A 17630-nucleotide genomic window follows, 5' to 3' on the forward strand; every position below is an offset into this window, starting at 1 on the left:
ATCATTCTTAACACAGGTAGTCGCTGTCGATCAGCCAGAATTACATACCAGGTGCAGGTTACTTCCCATCTCTGCACTTCTAGCATTGGCATCAGTTTTTTAGTTTAGGTGCCCCTGATTTATCACTATTTCCAAGTGAAATTTCAAAGATTCATGAGATGGGTGTAGAAAGGGCATGACCCTCTTTGGGGAGCAATGGGGCTAGTCACACAGATTCCCGGCCTAGAAATGAGTCAAGTGCTTGCAGACTTGTCTTATTTGAATATTGCTGCCCTCTGCCACCTCTCTGAGGTTGGTGTAGCAGCCCTGTTTCATGGAGGGAACGCCTTACTGCAGGTGGATCTGCAGAAAATCCACTCACAATGAAAATATGAATTGAAGGCCTCTCATCACTTCCCTCCCATCTTGGTCTACTTGGCCAAGCTACCAAGTCCTCTAAATTGTCTCAGGCCTTATGTGGGTAGAGGATCTGTGACTGAGAGAGGGTCCTTGGTGACCTAGTGGCCTTTTGAACTCCCTCTAGTTACATACTCCTGGTTTTTATTTGTGGGTGTCCTGGGCTCAATAGCTGGTCATACCTCACTTCAAATCTAGTTGAGTTATTGATGCAAGTAAAGAAAAGAAAGGAAACAAGATTGGCGTCAATTTCTATTCTTTTTCTTTTTCAAATGTTCTTCTTTACTTTGAAAGATCAAAGGAGGGTCAAATAGAACTATTTTTTACCCCCCCCCCCCCCCATCATAATATAATACAGGAGGGAAAATTCCAGCAAATGGAATTGTTCTCAGACATCTTTTTATTTTTCCTTTCAGTGGCTTTGATTTAGGTCCCATGGCTTTTATCAAAGTGTTTAAGGGGCACAGAAATGATTCCGTTAAACAAATTCCTTGCCTCACTCGGGCTTCCTACTCTAACCCTTCCTCCTTCCACATTTTTTGTTATTGTTTTTTATTAATGTGGGTTGGAAAAATATTCTCCCAACAAAGGATTAAGTGAGGCCTGGAGAGAAATGTTATTTTCCGAGCTAATAACGGGATGCTGGCTCAGCCACTCTGCAGCTGACAGACCATCCTGCAAACCCGATTGTCCCTTCTCTCCTTCTCTCTTTGCTGAATTCATCCATCACTCTGGGCAAAATAAATGAAAGGCCCAATAAACAAATCAATCAATCCATCTTTCTCTCTGAGCTCACGAGGCACCTACAGTGGCCACTCAGTGGGTTTCTGTTCTCACAGCGGTGAGTCTGACACCAGGCATCTCAGGGCCATGGGATGTTGGCTTCTGTCACTGGATGGCATAGTGAACGGCCCCCATGGTTGCCACCTCTGCCTTGTGCCCTCTTGGGACACCTCTCTCTCCCAGCTCCTCCCAGTTTTCCCTGGAAGGTGCTCTGTGAGTTCACATCTAGCATGCAGCAGCTGCCTGCCCCTCGGGCTCGTTACGGCTGACTCCTTGGGGAGAGGGGATGGCATTGAGGACCATCCACATCAAGGCTGGCATCTTGGAACAGGCTGGCAGGCAGCTTGCAGTAATACAATACATTTTACTGTCTCTGTGCGCCATTTAGCATTCTGCAAAAATTTACTGAGCATCTCTGCAGGGTTAAGAACAGGGCCAGCCACCAGGGATAAAAGGTGAATATGGCAGTTGTGGCCCGTGTCTTCAAATCGTATGCATTCAGTAGACTGATATAGAGAGGCAGGGGCTAGACAAGGGTGGGAGTCCAGGACGGTGCATATTCAATCAGCCAACGAGGAGGGCAACACCCACAAGCTACCTCTTCAAGCAGACCTCTGTGCCATAGTCTAAGCTCCAGTGTGGACAGAGGCACTGGCCTCCCTGCAACAGTCCTGGGTTTGGGCTTCCTCTTCCAGATCTGTGTGTCTCTGTGTGTGCGCGTGTGTGTGTGTGTGTTTGGTTGAGGGACGCATCATTCAGCTCTGAGGGCTAAGCCTGTAAAAAATACCCAATATGCCTGCTAAAGAAAGGAAATCTCAGAGCCCGTTTTTCTTGTAGTCCTCTAGTCTGCAGAGTTGCTGAGTACCTTTGATCTGTATTTTAAGGGCAAGCCCCTCCTTTGCTCTGATCTTCACAGTCTTCTATCTTGGTGTAGTGGGGAAGGGTTGGTGCCTGGGACCTGGGGCGGGGGAGAATAAATAATTGACAAAGCACATTCTCCCAAGCTGTTTTGGAGTTCATTAGGGAGACCTGAGGGGCAGTGGGAGCTCTCGTGGCTATTTGGAGGTGAGGGGCAGACCGTGCGGGTCTGAGCAGCTGAACTGGCAGAAAGGTGAGCTTAGGAGGAAGACGTGCCCATGCTTCTGGGGTGTGTAGCCATGGTCCTGAGAGCTGGGGAATTGGTAAAATGAGAAAAGGGATGTTGCGTCTTTAACATCAGGTCCCTAAAGGGAATATATTTGTTAAACATTATAATTACCCTTCAGCAACTGAATTCCATGGCAAATGAGAACTCAATAGCAATTGAGAACTATATAGCAATTGAAGCCACACCGAAACCCATTACTGTTTCTCAAATGATGCTTTCATTTAGATGAGGCAGATAATTATACATTTTGATTAGGTCACTGCTCTCAAGGGGATACGGCAGTTTTCAGGATTGCCCCCCTCCCTGTAAATAATGTCCTGGAATGGCAGCCGTCTCCCAGCTCTCTTTCCTCCTTTCTTTCTAGATCTAGCTAACGAGATAAAGATACAGATGCACAGACACAGACATAGACAGACATAACACATATGCAGGCACAGCTCCATTTTTCTGTCTCTGCCTGAACACTTAGGGACACTGAGATGTGTGAGTCTGTGGCCAGGGTGGAAGAGATCAGAACTAATAATAATAATAATAATACCTTAGGTGTTATACTTCATTTTACAAAATGCATTGTTTCTTTTGATCACTGCAAGGTTTCTTTAGAAACCTTGATTTTTTTTTTCTTCTGAATTAGGAGGGAGCTGGACTAAAACAATACAAAATAAAACAAATCTCTCAGGTGCCTTCCAGCTCTGGTCTTGAGCCTATTCGTATTGCCCTTGTACAGATGAGAGGACGGAGTCTGGGGAGGTCAAATGGCCGTCCCAGGGCCGCCTGGCTCTTTAAGACGTCGACCTGAGTACAGAGCCCCAAGTCTTCTGATTCTGGTGTTTTTTCCTCTATACGGTGCTCTACCCTCCAGTGTATTCTAATTGCATTCATGATAAAACCAAATGCGGCGTATGTGGCCTGCGGGATCCCGGCTGCTCCCAGGCCTGCCTTGCTGGCCCTCCTCCTCTTCCCCCTTGAGTCGCCCCGTACCTGCTCTGTCCTGGAAGAACCCCGGCCCTGCCCCGGAGCAACACCGATGAGAACATGACTTCAGTACCCGTTGTCAGAGCTCCTTTCACGTTTTCTTCACAGAAGTTGCCATAATTGTAACAACTCATTTGCAAAAGTTAAAAAAAAAAAGAGAGAGAGAAAAAAAGTGTGTTTCACCCCCTTTATCTCTAGCACCTGCCAGAGTTGCTGTCATATAGCAAGCATCAAATTAATATTTGTTGAATGAACTTGTGCGTTAAGGAATTAACTGTGAATAAATAATGGCCGGGAACCTCTGAAATCACCGTCTCTGAAGATCCTGTAGAGCTAATTACTTCCAGAAAATTTAATAAAACGCAATCATCTCCTCACTCCGTTTTTCTTCTCCACCAACACTCTTCCTCCAAATTCTTTGGCCAATTTCTGCTATATTTAGAGACCCTGCCGCTATCTAGTTAGACGAACAGTACATATTCTTCAAGTTTTGTTCTTCCTGAAGCATGTGGGTGCATTGCTTCAGGATCAATTTTTCATATAAAGGACATTCCTTTGAGACAGTTGGGCTTGAAACCCCCCTGGTTTTCAGATGAGAAACCTGAGTTGTAGACACTGTCTACAGATGACAAACATCTGGGTTAAAAGGTTTCATATATTTCAAAATATCTGGATAATTAAATAAACGTCTCAGTTCCCTTCCAGACGGTTGATGCCACATAGGTGGAGCCACAGAAAGACTTTGTTTCAGAGTCTGAAAAATAAGCTAGTGGTGGCAGTGGAATTTGAACCTTGTTCACAGACCTTCATCTCCATTGAGGTGTGTTGCCTAGGAAAAAATATATATATATAGTTGTCCTTCCCTCTGAGTGGAGTGCTTTGTGTCCAACCTCCTGCTTTCTGGCAGGGATCTCCCTGTAATTCCTCTCTCTGACTTTGGCCTAACAAAATCCTTCACTCTTAACTTGGGCTCAGCCCAGCACTGTTATTTACCTATTAGCGTTGCCTGCAGAGTTCTAAGACCACCGGGCCTATGCACAAATCTATAAAAACACACAACGCAGTTTCCAAACACTGCAGTAAACTCCCCCCGAAGAGTCCGCCGTCACTGGGGATCTTAGACTAAAAAGGTTTGTGTTGGAGGCCGGCTTTCTACGAATTGAATGAAGAGGGAGATGTGAAGCCCTCGATTCTTCCTTGGGAAACGTTCTGAGCCCCCCACCTGCCTGAGATGAAATGTCAAAGGCTCTGGCTGATCATGGCAAACAGGGTAGAGAGACAACAAATGAATTTTGGTGTCTTGGTATCTTAAGATTCCCCAAAGTGGACGTGGATTCAGAGCCTACCTATTGCACAGCTCCTGGGGGCATCATTTACAAAGAACGTATGATTTGTGTCCCCAAGAGCTATGCCACATGGTAGCCTCGGGGGGACTCCCATTTAGCTGGAATCCTGGATAGGAGCAGCTTTTCTTGAGTCGCACACTCCCGACCACCAGAGGAAGGTGAAGGAAGCCCCTTGCAGAGGAGGATCACAAAGGTGAGGGGATGTGGAGACGAGAAGGACAGGGAAACACAGGGCACAGAGCTTTGCACTCAGCACATCATGGTGGGTCACACCTTGGCTGAGCAGGTCTGACTCACCAGCTACCTCCTCTGTTTACCCCCGCGGGCTCTGCAAAGATCATCATTTCCTGTGGATGCATTTAAAAATGTCGGGGAGTTCTGCTGGGTTTAGATGGAGGTGTCTCTGGACGCAAGTAAAATTTCAAGGCTCTTATGTCTGGAAGAGACTTCTGGCTGAGAAACGTTCCTTCCCTGCTACCAGTCTGTCCATCTGGATGCTGCCGCCCGTATAAGCAGGGATGTTGCTATAATGTTGAAGCCCTTGGAAACAGGTGGATTCACAACCTCTCCTTGGGAATCCTCCTTCCCTATGTCCCTGTCTTCTTCGTTCTTGAATGTGAATCCCTCCAGGAGCATTTTTCACTCTCTAACACATGTTTGAAGGAAGAAGAAGGTTGGTTACTATCATTCCTATGAGAGCCCCACACATAGAGGAACAGTACTAATTTGATCCAGCCTCCGATTTTTTGTTTGGGTTAAAGCTTTGATACGTTCTCTGTTTGACCTTTAAAAATCCCCTTTGCTTGCCTCTGGACTTCTCAGGACTTGCTGAGGATATGGAACCCAATATTTCCTGAGCCAGAATAATTTTCCAGCCATGTCCTTGTTCCTGGATGATTTGTTCTATGATACCACCACCTGGGTCTCACTTCCGTTATGGTGGCCAACAGCAGTGGACTTAGATCTGTCCTAGCCAAACAGCCAAAACAGCTACGGGTGATAAAGAAAAAAACAGGGCTATTCCCTTGCGAGAGTCTGCCGTTCTGTGTTGTTCGTGGTTCAGAGTAGAAGTGAGAATATAGGACTATTTAAAACATGAACCCCTCTACTTTTGTTTTCTAAAAACAGCATTGACCAAACACAGGAAGTTCATCTTTAATATCACTGTTTATAAGCTGTTCGGCAATGTTTGCTGTGGTTTTAATTGGTATCATTAAGCCTAGGTGACATTATTAATGCTGCTGATTAAATTGCTATAAACCTAACTTCACCATTTATACAAACAGCTGCATCTGAGCCGCCAGCGTTCACGCTGGAGCACGGGGGCAAGAAAACAGGCCAGCTGGCAGGCGCAGTCGGGAAGAAAAAGGAACGCCAGTTTGCTACCTACCTGTCAGAGCTTCTAAGAAGATCCAGTTCCAAACATCTTCACTCACTATTAGTAAAGTGTTTTCACTTTCTAAAACAGTTCTTTTGAGAACTGGACATCCTGATTCTGTGAGAGCACTTTAAAAAGGGATGTCAGATATCCCCCTTCTTGCTCTCCTGTCCCCGAGTTTCTCCTTCCTCCTCCCTTCAAACCTCCCATCAGTTATCTGCTGCTGTGTTGTGGTCATTTCTCAGTCTTTACCCTCGTCCACCTGTCTGCGATCCTACCACTTAACAAGATGAATACCTCCCCCCCCTTTTTTTAAATTTAATTTTTTATCGTGGTAAAAAAACACATGAGATGAGATCTACCCTATTAAGAAATTCTTGTGTATAGTACATTGTTAACTATAAGCACAATGTTACCAGCAGGTCTCTAGAACTTTCTCATCTTGCACAATTGCAGTTCTATACCCACTGAACAGCAACTCCCCGTTTTCCCCTCCCCTCTGCTTCTGGCAACCCCCATTCTACTTTCTGCTTTTATGAGTTTGACTCTGTCGTATAAGTAGACTTATGCAGCGTTTGTCCTGTGACTGATTTATTTCACTGAGCAGAATGTCCGCAGGGTTCCCCCATGTTGTAGCATATGATAGATTTTCCTGCTTTTTTAAAGCTGAATAATATTCCATTCTATGTATATACCACATTTTCTTTATCCATTCATCCACTGATGAACATTTAGATTGTTTCTACCTAAATTGTGAATAATGCTGCAATGAACGTGGGAGTGAAAATATCTCTTCAAGATACTGTTTTTAATTCATTTGGATAAATCCCCAGAAGATGGATTGCAGGCTCATAGGGTAGCTCTATTGTTAATTTTTGACCTCCATACTGTTTTCAGCAGTGGCTGCATCAGTTTACAGTCCAACCAACATAGCACAAGGGCTCTTCTCCACATCATCACCAACACTTGTTATTTTATGTTTTTGTTTTGTTTTTTCCTTTTTTGGCTGCACCACGCAGCTTGCAGGATCTCAGTTACCCCGACCCGAGATTAAACCCGAACCACAGCAGTGAAAGCCCAGTATCCTAACCACTAGGCCACCAGGGAACTCCCTATTTTCTGTTTTTTTGTTTTGTTCTGTTTTGTTTGTTTTATAATGGCCACCCTATCAGGTATGAGGTGACTTTCTCATTGTGATTTTTTTTTTTAAAGGAATTCCTTTATTTTTATTTATTTATTTATTTATTTTTGGCTGTGTTGGGTCTTCGTTTCTGTGCAAGGGCTTTCTCCAGTTGCGGCAAGCGGGGGCCACTCTTCATCGCGGTGCGCGGGCCTCTCACTGTCGCAGCCTCTCTTGTTGCGGAGCACAGGCTCCAGACACGCAGACTCAGCAGTTGTGGCTCACGGGCCCTGTTGCTCCGCGGCATGTGGGATCTTCCCAGACCAGGGCTCGAACCCGTGTCCCCTGCATTGGCAGGCAGATTCTGAACCACTGCACCACCAGGGAAGCCCTCTCATTGTGATTTTGATTTTCATTTCCCTGATGATTAGTGATGTTGAGCATCTTTTCATATGCTGGTTGACCATTTGTATGTCTTTTTTGAGAAATGTATGTTCAAGTCCTTTGCCCATTTTTAAATTGGGTTATTTGGGGGGTTTTTTGGTTACTGAGTTCCTTATGTATTTTGGATTAGTTCCTTATATATTAACCCCTTATCAAATATGTGGTTTGCAAATATTTTTGTCATACCTTAGATTGCCTTTTCACTTTATTGTTTCCTTCACTGCACAGAAGCTTTTAGTTTGATATAGTCCTACTTGTCTATTTTTGCTTTTGTTTCCTGTGCTTTGGTGTCATATCAGGAAGTCATTGCCAAGACCAATGTTATGAAGTTTTTCCCTTATGTTTTCTTCGAGTGTTTTATAATTTCAGGTTAACATTTAAGTCTTTAATCCATTTTCAGTTGATTATTTTTTAATTTTTAATTTATTTTTATTTATTTTTGGCTGCCTTGGGTCTTTGTTGCTGCGTGCGGGCTTTCTCTAGTTGCGGCGAGCGGGGGCTACTCTTCGTTGCGGTGCGCGGGCTTCTCATTGCAGTGGCTTCTCTTGTTGCAGAGCACGGGCTCTAGGCGCGCAAGCTTCAGTAGTTGTGGTGCGTGGGCTCTAGAGCGCAGGCTCCGTAGTTGTGGCGTACGGGCTTAGTTGCTCCATGGCATGTGGGATCTTCCCGGACCAGGGATCGAACCTGTGTCCCCTGCGTTGGCAGACGGATTCCCAACCACTGAGCCACTAAGGAAGTCCCTTCAGTTGATTTTTGTATATGGTGTAAGATAAGGGTCCAATTTCATTCTTTTGCTTGTGGAGATCCAGCGTTCCCAACACTGTTTGATGAAGAGACTGTCCTTTTCCCACTGAATTGTCTTGCCACCATTGTCAAAGATTATTTAATCATCTACATATATGCAAGAGTGTATTTCTGGGCTCTGTATTTTGTTCCATTGGTCTATATGTCTGTCTATATGCTAGTAACATGTTGTTTTGATTACTGTTGTTTTGTAATAGAAAAAAACGTCAGGAAGTATAATGCCTCCAGCTTTGTTCTTTTTTCTTAAGATTGGCTATTTGGGGTTCCTTGTGTTTGCATGTGAACTTTAGGTTTGATTTTTCTATTTCTTAAAAAAATGCCATTTGGATTTTGATAGGGATTGCATTGAATTTGTAGATCACTTTGGGTAGTGTGGACATTTAGCAATATTAAATTTTCCAGTCCATGAATATGGATGTCTTGCTATCTATTTGGGTCTACTATAATTTCTTTCAACATTGTTTTATGGTTTTCAGTATGCAAGTCTTTCACCTCCTTGGTTACATTTATTCCAAAGTATTTTATTCTTTTTGATGCTATTGTAAATGGGATTGTTTTCTTAAATTGCTTTTCAGATTGTTTGTTATTAGTGTGTAGAAACACAGGTGATTTTTGTATGTTGATTTGTATCCTACGACTTTGCTGAATTTGCTTATTAATTTTAACCTTTTTTGTGGAATCTTCAGGGTTTTCTACATATAAGATAATGTCATCTTGGCTAACATTCTTTCTAATTTGGATACCTTTTATTTCTTTTTCTTGCCTAAATGCTCTAGCTAGGACTTCTAGTACTATGTTGAGTAGAAGTGGCAAGAGTGGGCATCCTGCCTCATTCCTGATCTTATCAGAAGAGCTTTCAGTTTTTCACTGTTGAATATGATGTTAGCTGAGGGCTTTTCATATATTGGCCTCTATTCTATTGAAGCAATTTCCTTCTATTTCTTGTTTGTTGAATGCTTTTATTGTGATAAGATGTTGAATTTTGTCAAATACTTTTTCTGCATCTATTGAGATGACATGAGATTTTTATCCTTCATTATATTAATGTGATGTGTCATACTGATTGATTTTTGTATGTTGAACTATCCTTGCATCCCAGGGATTAAATTCCACTTGGTCATGTTGTATGGTCTTTTTAATGTGATATTGAATTGGTTTGCTAGTATTTTGTTGAGGATTTTTGCATCTATATTTGTCCAGGAATGTTGAGCTATAGTTTTCTTGTAATGTCTTTGTCTGGCTTTGGTATCAGTGTAATACTGGCCTCATGGGTTTGGAAGCATTCCCTCCTCTTCAGTTATTTGGGAGAGTTTGAGAAGGAGTGACATTAATTCTTCTTTAAATGTTTGGTAGAAATCTCCAGTGAAACCATCTGTTCCTGGACTTTTCTTTGTTGGAAGGTTTTTGATTTTTTTATTCAATCTCCTCACTAGTTATAGGTCTGTTCAGATTTTCTGTTTCTTCATGAATTAGTCATGGTAGGTTGTCTGTTTCTAGGAATTTATCCATTTCTTCTAGATTATCCAATTTGTTGGCATGTAATTGTTCAAAGCAGTCACTTATAATCCTTATTTCTATAGCATCAGTTGTAATGTCTCCCCTTTCATTTCTGATTTTATTTATTTGAGTCTTCTCTCTTTTTTTCTTAGTCTAGCTAAGGGTTTGTCAATTTTGTTGACCTTTTCAAAAAACCAGCTCTTAGTTTCATTTTTTCCTATTGTTGTTCTGTTCTCTATTTTGTTTTTTCCTGCTTTAGTCTTTGTCATTTCCTTTCTTCTTCTAACTTTGGGCTTGGTTTATTCTTTTTCTTGTTCCTTGAGACGTAAAGTTAGCTGCATTTCTGAGATCTTACCCCATCCTTCTCAAACACTTTTTTCTCTTGGCCGTAGAGGATCTCTTTTTCTATCTCTCTGTCTATCTCTCTTGCCTCTCCTCTCCCCCTCCCCCATTCCTCCTCTCTGTTTTTCTGTGCTTTCCTCTCTCTCCCTCTCCCTCCCCTCCTTTCTCCCTGTCTACCTCACTGTTGCTCCTTCTCATACCCCTTTGTTAGAATGTCTTGGCCCATTATCCTTGCACCTCTTCTTTTCTCTAACTCACTGTTTAGGGGAGTCTCATTTAGTTCCTTGTCTTCAAACACCATCTAGACATTGGTGATTTATAAAATCACATCTGCAGTCTCATATCTTTCTCCTGAGTTCCACACTCATATAAATACCCACATGCCTGCTCAATATCTATACTTGGAAGTCTAATAAAGATTTCAGACTTAACATGCCCAACATTAAACTCTTGATTTCTCTGTAAAATCCTGCCCCACTCCCAGTCTTCTCCAGTAAGTTAATGGCAATTCCACTCTTGTTGCTTAGGCCATACTTTGGAGTTATCCTTGACTCCTCTCTTTCTCTCCCACTGTACGTTCAATTGGCTATAAAACCTGCTGGATCTGTCTTCCAAATACATGCAGGCTCTGACCACGTCTCACATCTCTACCACTGTCACTTTAACCCAACTCACAGTATTCTCTTTCCTGGACTGTTGCAGTAGCTTCCTTGATGGTTTCCTTGCTTCTTCTCATCCCTCCATCCCAAAGTCTATTCTCAGTGTGGCCACCAGAGGAGACCTTTTAAAACATCAGTGGGTTTGTGTCACTCCTGTGCTCAAAATCTTCCAGTGGTTTCCCTTCTCGCTCAGAGTAAAATCCACGGTTCTTACGGTGGTCCTTGAGGTCCTTCACCAGCTAGCCTCCTGCTCTCTCTCCACACTCACTCCCTTGCTCAGTAGTCTCCAGGCACGTTTGGCCTCTTTGCTATTTCTTCAGCACGCCCCAAAGACTCCCGCCACAGAGTCTCTGCATCTTCAATTGCTTCCTCCTGGAATTCCTTTCTCCCATGTGTCCATATAACTAACTCCCTTCCTTCTTTCAAGTCCCACTGTCGCTTTACCCTGCTATGTAAAGCAGCCATACCCCCATCTCTGGCACTCTCTACCCCCCTTTCCCAGGCTTATTCTTTTTCACAGCACTTAGAAACACCTGACATAGGAGGTATTTATATGTTTATGACTGCTTGTCTCCCCTGCCATCAGGATACAAGCCACATGAGAACAGAGATTTTCTCTTTTTCATCGCTGTATCTCTTATACCTAGAACAGTGCCAGGCACATGGTTAGTACTAGATAAATGTTAATTGAATGAATGAATGAAGGTGTCTGCTGAGCACCTGATGGTCTCATTTGTCTGGATGTTATATGGGAATGGAGATTGCTATTGGGTGCGTTTCTTGCTCATAGCCAGTGGGACTTGCCCTTCAGCTAATGAAATCTGACGTCAGCTGTCTTGGAGATTTATCAGTTAGGATGTTTCAGTTGCAACTAATGGAGACTGACTCGGGTTATCTTAATCAAAAAGAGAATTTATGGGGAAGGATATCAGGGCCTCCCAGATTGATGGGTAGCTGGAGGAGCAGGCTTGGATGAAGTACAGGAATATGGACACTCTGGCAGCTAGAAGTGTGACAGTCATCTTTTAGCAAGAACAGTCTGCTGGATGTGCTGTCCCTGCTGTGACTCACCACTGCCATCCTGAACAATCTCCACCATCCTTCTTGTGCACTGCCTGCTGGAGATCCAGAGTCTTGGAAGCAAGACTCCGTTGACCAGCCCAGGGCCCTAACTGCCAGAGGCAGGAAAAGAGGGTATCTGGTTCTTTTTCTGCTTCCAAACTAAGGGCACTTGGCCCTGCCTGCCACCAAGACCTCCCTTAAAGGAGGGTTTCTCCAAAGGAGGGGGTGTTTGGATCTTGGACTACCCCCCAAATAAGTCTAGTAGAGGAAGGCATGCACTTGCCTGATCGTTTACCAATCATTGTTTCAAAGCTACTCAAAGACTCATTTACCCTAGAACCACACCAGTGCTGAAAAGGAGCTCAGGCATCTTCTCCACATTTCCCTGGGGCTGTCAGCAAGCTGCCTCCCTGGAGGCCTTTGTGGAACTTCAGACCATTTCTCTAATTCTCTGCCTTTGCCGCATCTGTACGTGCTGGATACCGAGCAGAGGGAGGAGCTAGAACATCTTCCTTTTTGGAGGAAAAGAATCCAAGAGCTTCCTTGCCCAGATTAATCAGAACCATCTGCAGAGCAGGGGTGCATTAGGGACACACACATATGTGTACAAACAAACACACCCATGGAGCCGTGCGCGAAGCAACGTGTCCCTACGTCAGTCACCTACACATATTAGTGCCGAACAGCACTGGGGATAATGACAGTGCTTTCTGATTAAAAGTTATTTTTATGAAAGACACTAGCCTGCCACCCTCCACCATCTGAATATTCTATAACCTGATGAGAAAAGAAGAGCTGTAATGACACAACAGTAAAAAAAAAATGTGAATATAAAGCACTTCTACTCCAGATAACCAAGCCCTAAAAAGATCTGAGACCCTAGTGGGTTTCAAATAAAAACTCTTTCTGCCTTAATTGTGAAGACCATGAGTCTACAGTGATATAATTCATGTTTGTGAATTTCAGCTCATCCCTGATTTAAACTTCTTGTTAAGCACACGCTCAGTGTACACTCATGCACGCACACATATACACAGACACGCACAAGCAATCTGCCGGTGCCCCCAGCTCACAGGCATGCACCAGTTCTGGCTGGAATAATTCAGATGCCATTAATCCAATCCCGCCAGGACAGTTGCTGCATTGATGTTCCCTTGGGGGAACATTGCAGGAGGTCCCCTCTCTTATGGATGTGCAACTCTCTGGGGGCCAGTGAGCAATGAGGGCATTTGTTGAGGTGGGGAAGAGAAAAAAAAAAAAAAACCTGAGCTTGGGCTCCATAAGGGAAACAGATCTGCCATGAAAAGAGCGCAGACGTTCAGGAGGTGCAAAGCCTTCAAGAGGCCCAACAGACTTGGTTAATGCCAGACAAGAGGGCCTTCTCTGCAGAGAACAGGACATCTGGGACCCCATGGCAGGGCAGGGCAGGGCAAGATACCCCCATGTCCTTCTGCCTCAGTTTCCCCCCTTGATCCATGGAGGGAGTACATGCTTTCTCTGCCTCTCAAAGATAGAACCAAGTCATTCATAGACTTATTCAGTCAGATAAGAACAGTAGAGGAAGCTACACATTGCAGAGATAAGATCATCCTTGTCTGCTTCTCTTTGTTTTGTAATAAGGTTTCCCTCCAGTTTCAGGAAATTCAATATCCCAAATACATTGAACTTGCCAAACAGATATTTTAAGGTGTAATAATATGTATTAGAGGGGGAACCTTCCTAATGAATATAAAAAGAAATTCGGTTTGTAAATATTACATTTACAAGCAACTTTTCCTACATACATCTGTTGCACGGAACTGAGTACACAAACATGTGATTAAGTAATAACAATAAGATTACAGCAATTGGCATCACACTGATGCTAAGTTTATACCATAACAATTAGCCCTGAAATGTGAGTTAATAAGGGCGTAAACACATATTTAAGAAGGGATCTAAGAACAACTTAGAAAGTAATCACAAAAAGTATTCTGGGATGGAGCCATAAAAACCAGGCCAGTAATCTTTGCCAGCCAACCAGACATTCTGTTATTTGATAAAACTAATAATGCAAAACTTATTGCTATAGCAGAAACGTCATAAAAATGTCGTAAAAATAAACAAGCACATGGCTCTGGCAGAAGAGCTGAAAACAAGTGTGGAAATTGAAGACATCAAAGTAAAGCCAAGAAGCATCTTGGCAAGTGGGAGCAGGAGATGTTCACATATATGAGCGGAAAATCTTAAGGAATTTGGTTTTTTTTTTTTCATGTTTGAGCAATATTTTGGGAAGTGGTATTTCATACGTGCTTGTCCCTGTACCAAGAAATTTCTCTTCCCAACATTATTTTGTAATGCACTCGACTGGTGAGGTCTGTTTCCATTATGATGCCTTTTAGTGGAAGTATTTGAAATTTTTAAAGCTCATGGAAGGGGAGAAGACACTCATGGTGTTAAGCCTTTTACTCACCATTTACCTGCATTGCCTCAATTAATTCTCAAAACAATCATGATTGGAAGGAACGGGTTCCATTTCTCCTCTTACAGAGGAGGAAACGGCAGCTCTGAGAGGTTGATCACACAGCCAGATGGCAGAGATAGGTCTGATTCCAAAAGCCAAGGGCTTAACCGTGACCCTTGCTGCTTCACACTCAGGACCCACCACCTGCTCAGTGAATGTTCGTGAACATTCCTCTCTCCATCCAGTGTGTGGACTCCTTCCCACGTTTCTTCCCTGTTCAGACTCTGCTGCTGCCCTGAGGGGTGGTCCGGGATTGACCAGGGAGAGTCATTTCCCAGAGTCTAGCCGTTGGGGAGGGGATGAGAGGAGATTCAAAGGCCAAGGCCAACAGGGCTTCCAGTCCCCAATCCCCCGGTCCCTCAGCACCCACAAAAAACCCCAGCACCTCCCACTGAAGGTCAGGTCAGCCTTCATGTCCACAGCTGCCTGGAGTCTCAAAAGGTGAGGCCGCCTCCCTCCCCGGGGCCCTGTCTCAGCGTCAGCTGTTGTCTCCCCAGCCTCAGGGGGCTCCCGCCGCTCTGAGACCCGAGAGCCCACTCCGTGATGGGCATGCAGACTCAGCAGAGGGGCCTGCGGTGGCCTCTGGGCAGTTTATCAAGGGAGCAGGCGAGGGCGGAGGAAGAGGGGGAGGCGGACAGCTGTGCTTGGGGCCTGGATGGGTCGTGGGCCCTCGGATGGCCGCCCGCAGGGGAGGTGGCAGTGCTGTGAGCAGAGTACCAGGTTCCTCCCTGCAGGGGCCCACTCCAGCTGAAAGCGGCCTCCTCACCCCTAAATCCAATTACAGGCCGATATTATGTCAGTGGAAATGTATGCCAGTCCTAATATAGTCTAATAAGCCTTAAAATAGCACTCTGTAAGTGGAGAGCCCTGTGGTTTAATTTGATTCGCAGCCTAATAACAGGCTTAAGAAGAGGGAACTGGCCCCCTTTTGTTTTCCAGCTGGTCTCTGCATGCTCCTTTCTCCCCTTCTTTCCTGGCCTGCGCTTTCTCTTTCTCTGGAGCTCTGTGGACGGACAGAGTGAGGCAGGAGCCCGGGGAGGTCCTTGTCCTCGGAGCTTCCGGCCGTCAGGTTCCTGGCCCTGCTCCCTGAGGGACGGCGGTCCTGGCGCCTGGCGGGGACTCCAGGTCCTCCATCCTACACTTGACTCATTCCACCCCTGGACAGGTGCTCGCTTTTTGCTTCGCCACCTTCCACTGGCAGTGAGGGAGATGGAAGTGGGGTTTCTCAAGGCGACCAGAGGGGCCTCGTCACTCCCTCTTCCAAGGCCTGGGTCTTCACTCCCAGGACAGTGCAGCCTGTGGCCAGTCTCACACGCCCACCGCTGGGGCTGACGGGATGGATAACTATGGGCAAGTCTCGTAAACACGGTCTAGAAATTTTTTCAAGGACCTGCTTTATGGACCCGTGGTCCAATTCTTGGGAGAGCAAAGGATCCCCAAACATTTAAAAAGCAGAGTTTTAGTGTACACTTTTTCTTTTTTCCAGCTTTACTGAGATATAATTCACATTCTATACAATTCACCCGTTTAAAAAGTACAATTCATTGGCTTTTAGTATAATTACAGAGTTCAGCAACCATCGCCACAATCAATTTTGGAACATTTTTATTATTCTGAAAAGAAACTCCACAACCCTTAGCCACCACCCTCCCATGCCTTTCAGTCTTAGAAAACCACTAATCTTCATCTCTACAGATTTGCCTGTTCTAGGCGTTTCATCTAAATGGAATCATCCAATATGCGGTCCTTTGTGACTGATTTCTTTCATGCAACATAGTGTTTTCAAGGTTCATCCGTGTTGTAGCATGTGTCAGTACTTCATCCTTTTTTATTGCTGAATTGTATTCTGTTATATGAAGATAGCACAATTTATTTATCCATTCCTCATTTGATGGACTTTTGAGTTGTTTCACTCTTTGGTAATAATACTGCTGTGAACATTTGTGTACAGGTTTTTGCACGGATATATGTTTTCACTTCTCTTGGATATATACCTAGAATTGGAATTTCGGGATAATATAGTAAATCTATGCCCCAAACCATTTAAGGAACTATCAGATTGTTTTCCACAGTGGCTGCGTCATTTACCTTCCCACCAGCAATGTGTGAGGGTTCCAGTTTCTCCACATCCTCGCCAATACTTGTTATTGTCTTTTATTACAGCCACCCCAGCGGGTGTGAAGTGGTATCTCATTGTAGTTTTGATTCGAATTTTCCTGAACGGATTTAATGGACTCTTGGTCTCAACTGTTCTGTGAGTGATGCATCCACACCTCAGCTGTGGTGATTATTAACCTGATAATCTTGAACAGGTAACAGTTTCTCTGAATCTCAGTTTCCAGATCTGTGAATTGGAGGTTGAGATACCTCCTCAGGTCGTGAGGGCTAACAGAGAATGTAGGGGAAGCAACCAACTTGCAAAGGGTAGGCACACAATATACCTTCCTTCCCTTCCCCGGCTCCAGGTACTTCTACCTCCATTTTCACGCTGGTACAATAGGAATGATATTTATACGTGCTCCACCAATTTTACAACAAGATCAGGGGGAAGAATATAACTTTAAAAAGAGAAAGAGGGTTGATGACGGATTGAGTTGGGACAAAAGGTGAGGAGTGATATAATAACCATCTTCAGTATCAGCGAGGTTTTTATGTGGGATGGTGACCAGCTGTTCCCCATCTCCACTAAGGACATCAGAAGAAAAAATGCATTTAAACTGTGAGAAGTAGCCTGTAGCTTAGTTATTAGGAAGAGCTCCTTTGCTGTCAGGGTCGTGAAACATTGGAATGGGAATTTATCACATTTCCTGTCCCTGAAGGCCTCTCCAACTATGATAAACTGCATCCAGGAGCATGAATGAGATGCCCTGAGGCAGGTCCTTCCATCACACAAACACTGCAATCCCTGGCCGTGCCCACCCTCGGTAGCCCTCCCTGTACAACCCCCCATATGTACCGGGTAGCGTTGTGGTGACCCCTTCGTTCCCCCGCCACATCCCTCCCACCCTTCACCCCATCTCCCACCCCATCTCCCCCCAGTTTGGGCTGGATCTGCCTGCTCTCTCCTTACCCTAAACTGTGGGGGACTTGCTGCTTGCTCTGTCTCAGTAGTGAGTGTTGTGGTTTCTATACATAGCCCCGGCTTATAACTTCTTTGGCAGCTCCTGAGTTGAA

At 44.4% G+C, this 17630-nt stretch overlaps 1 protein-coding gene across 7 annotated transcripts in view; it reads left to right on the top strand.

Moving 5' to 3' along the window:
- Positions 1–17630, top strand: part of PLXNA4 (plexin A4) — a 622708-nt gene that overhangs the window by 370407 nt on the left and 234671 nt on the right. The gene's annotated exons all lie outside the window — the stretch shown is intronic.

Source organism: Balaenoptera ricei, chromosome 9, assembly GCF_028023285.1.
Source record: "Balaenoptera ricei isolate mBalRic1 chromosome 9, mBalRic1.hap2, whole genome shotgun sequence".
Classification (NCBI taxonomy): domain Eukaryota; kingdom Metazoa; phylum Chordata; class Mammalia; order Artiodactyla; family Balaenopteridae; genus Balaenoptera; species Balaenoptera ricei.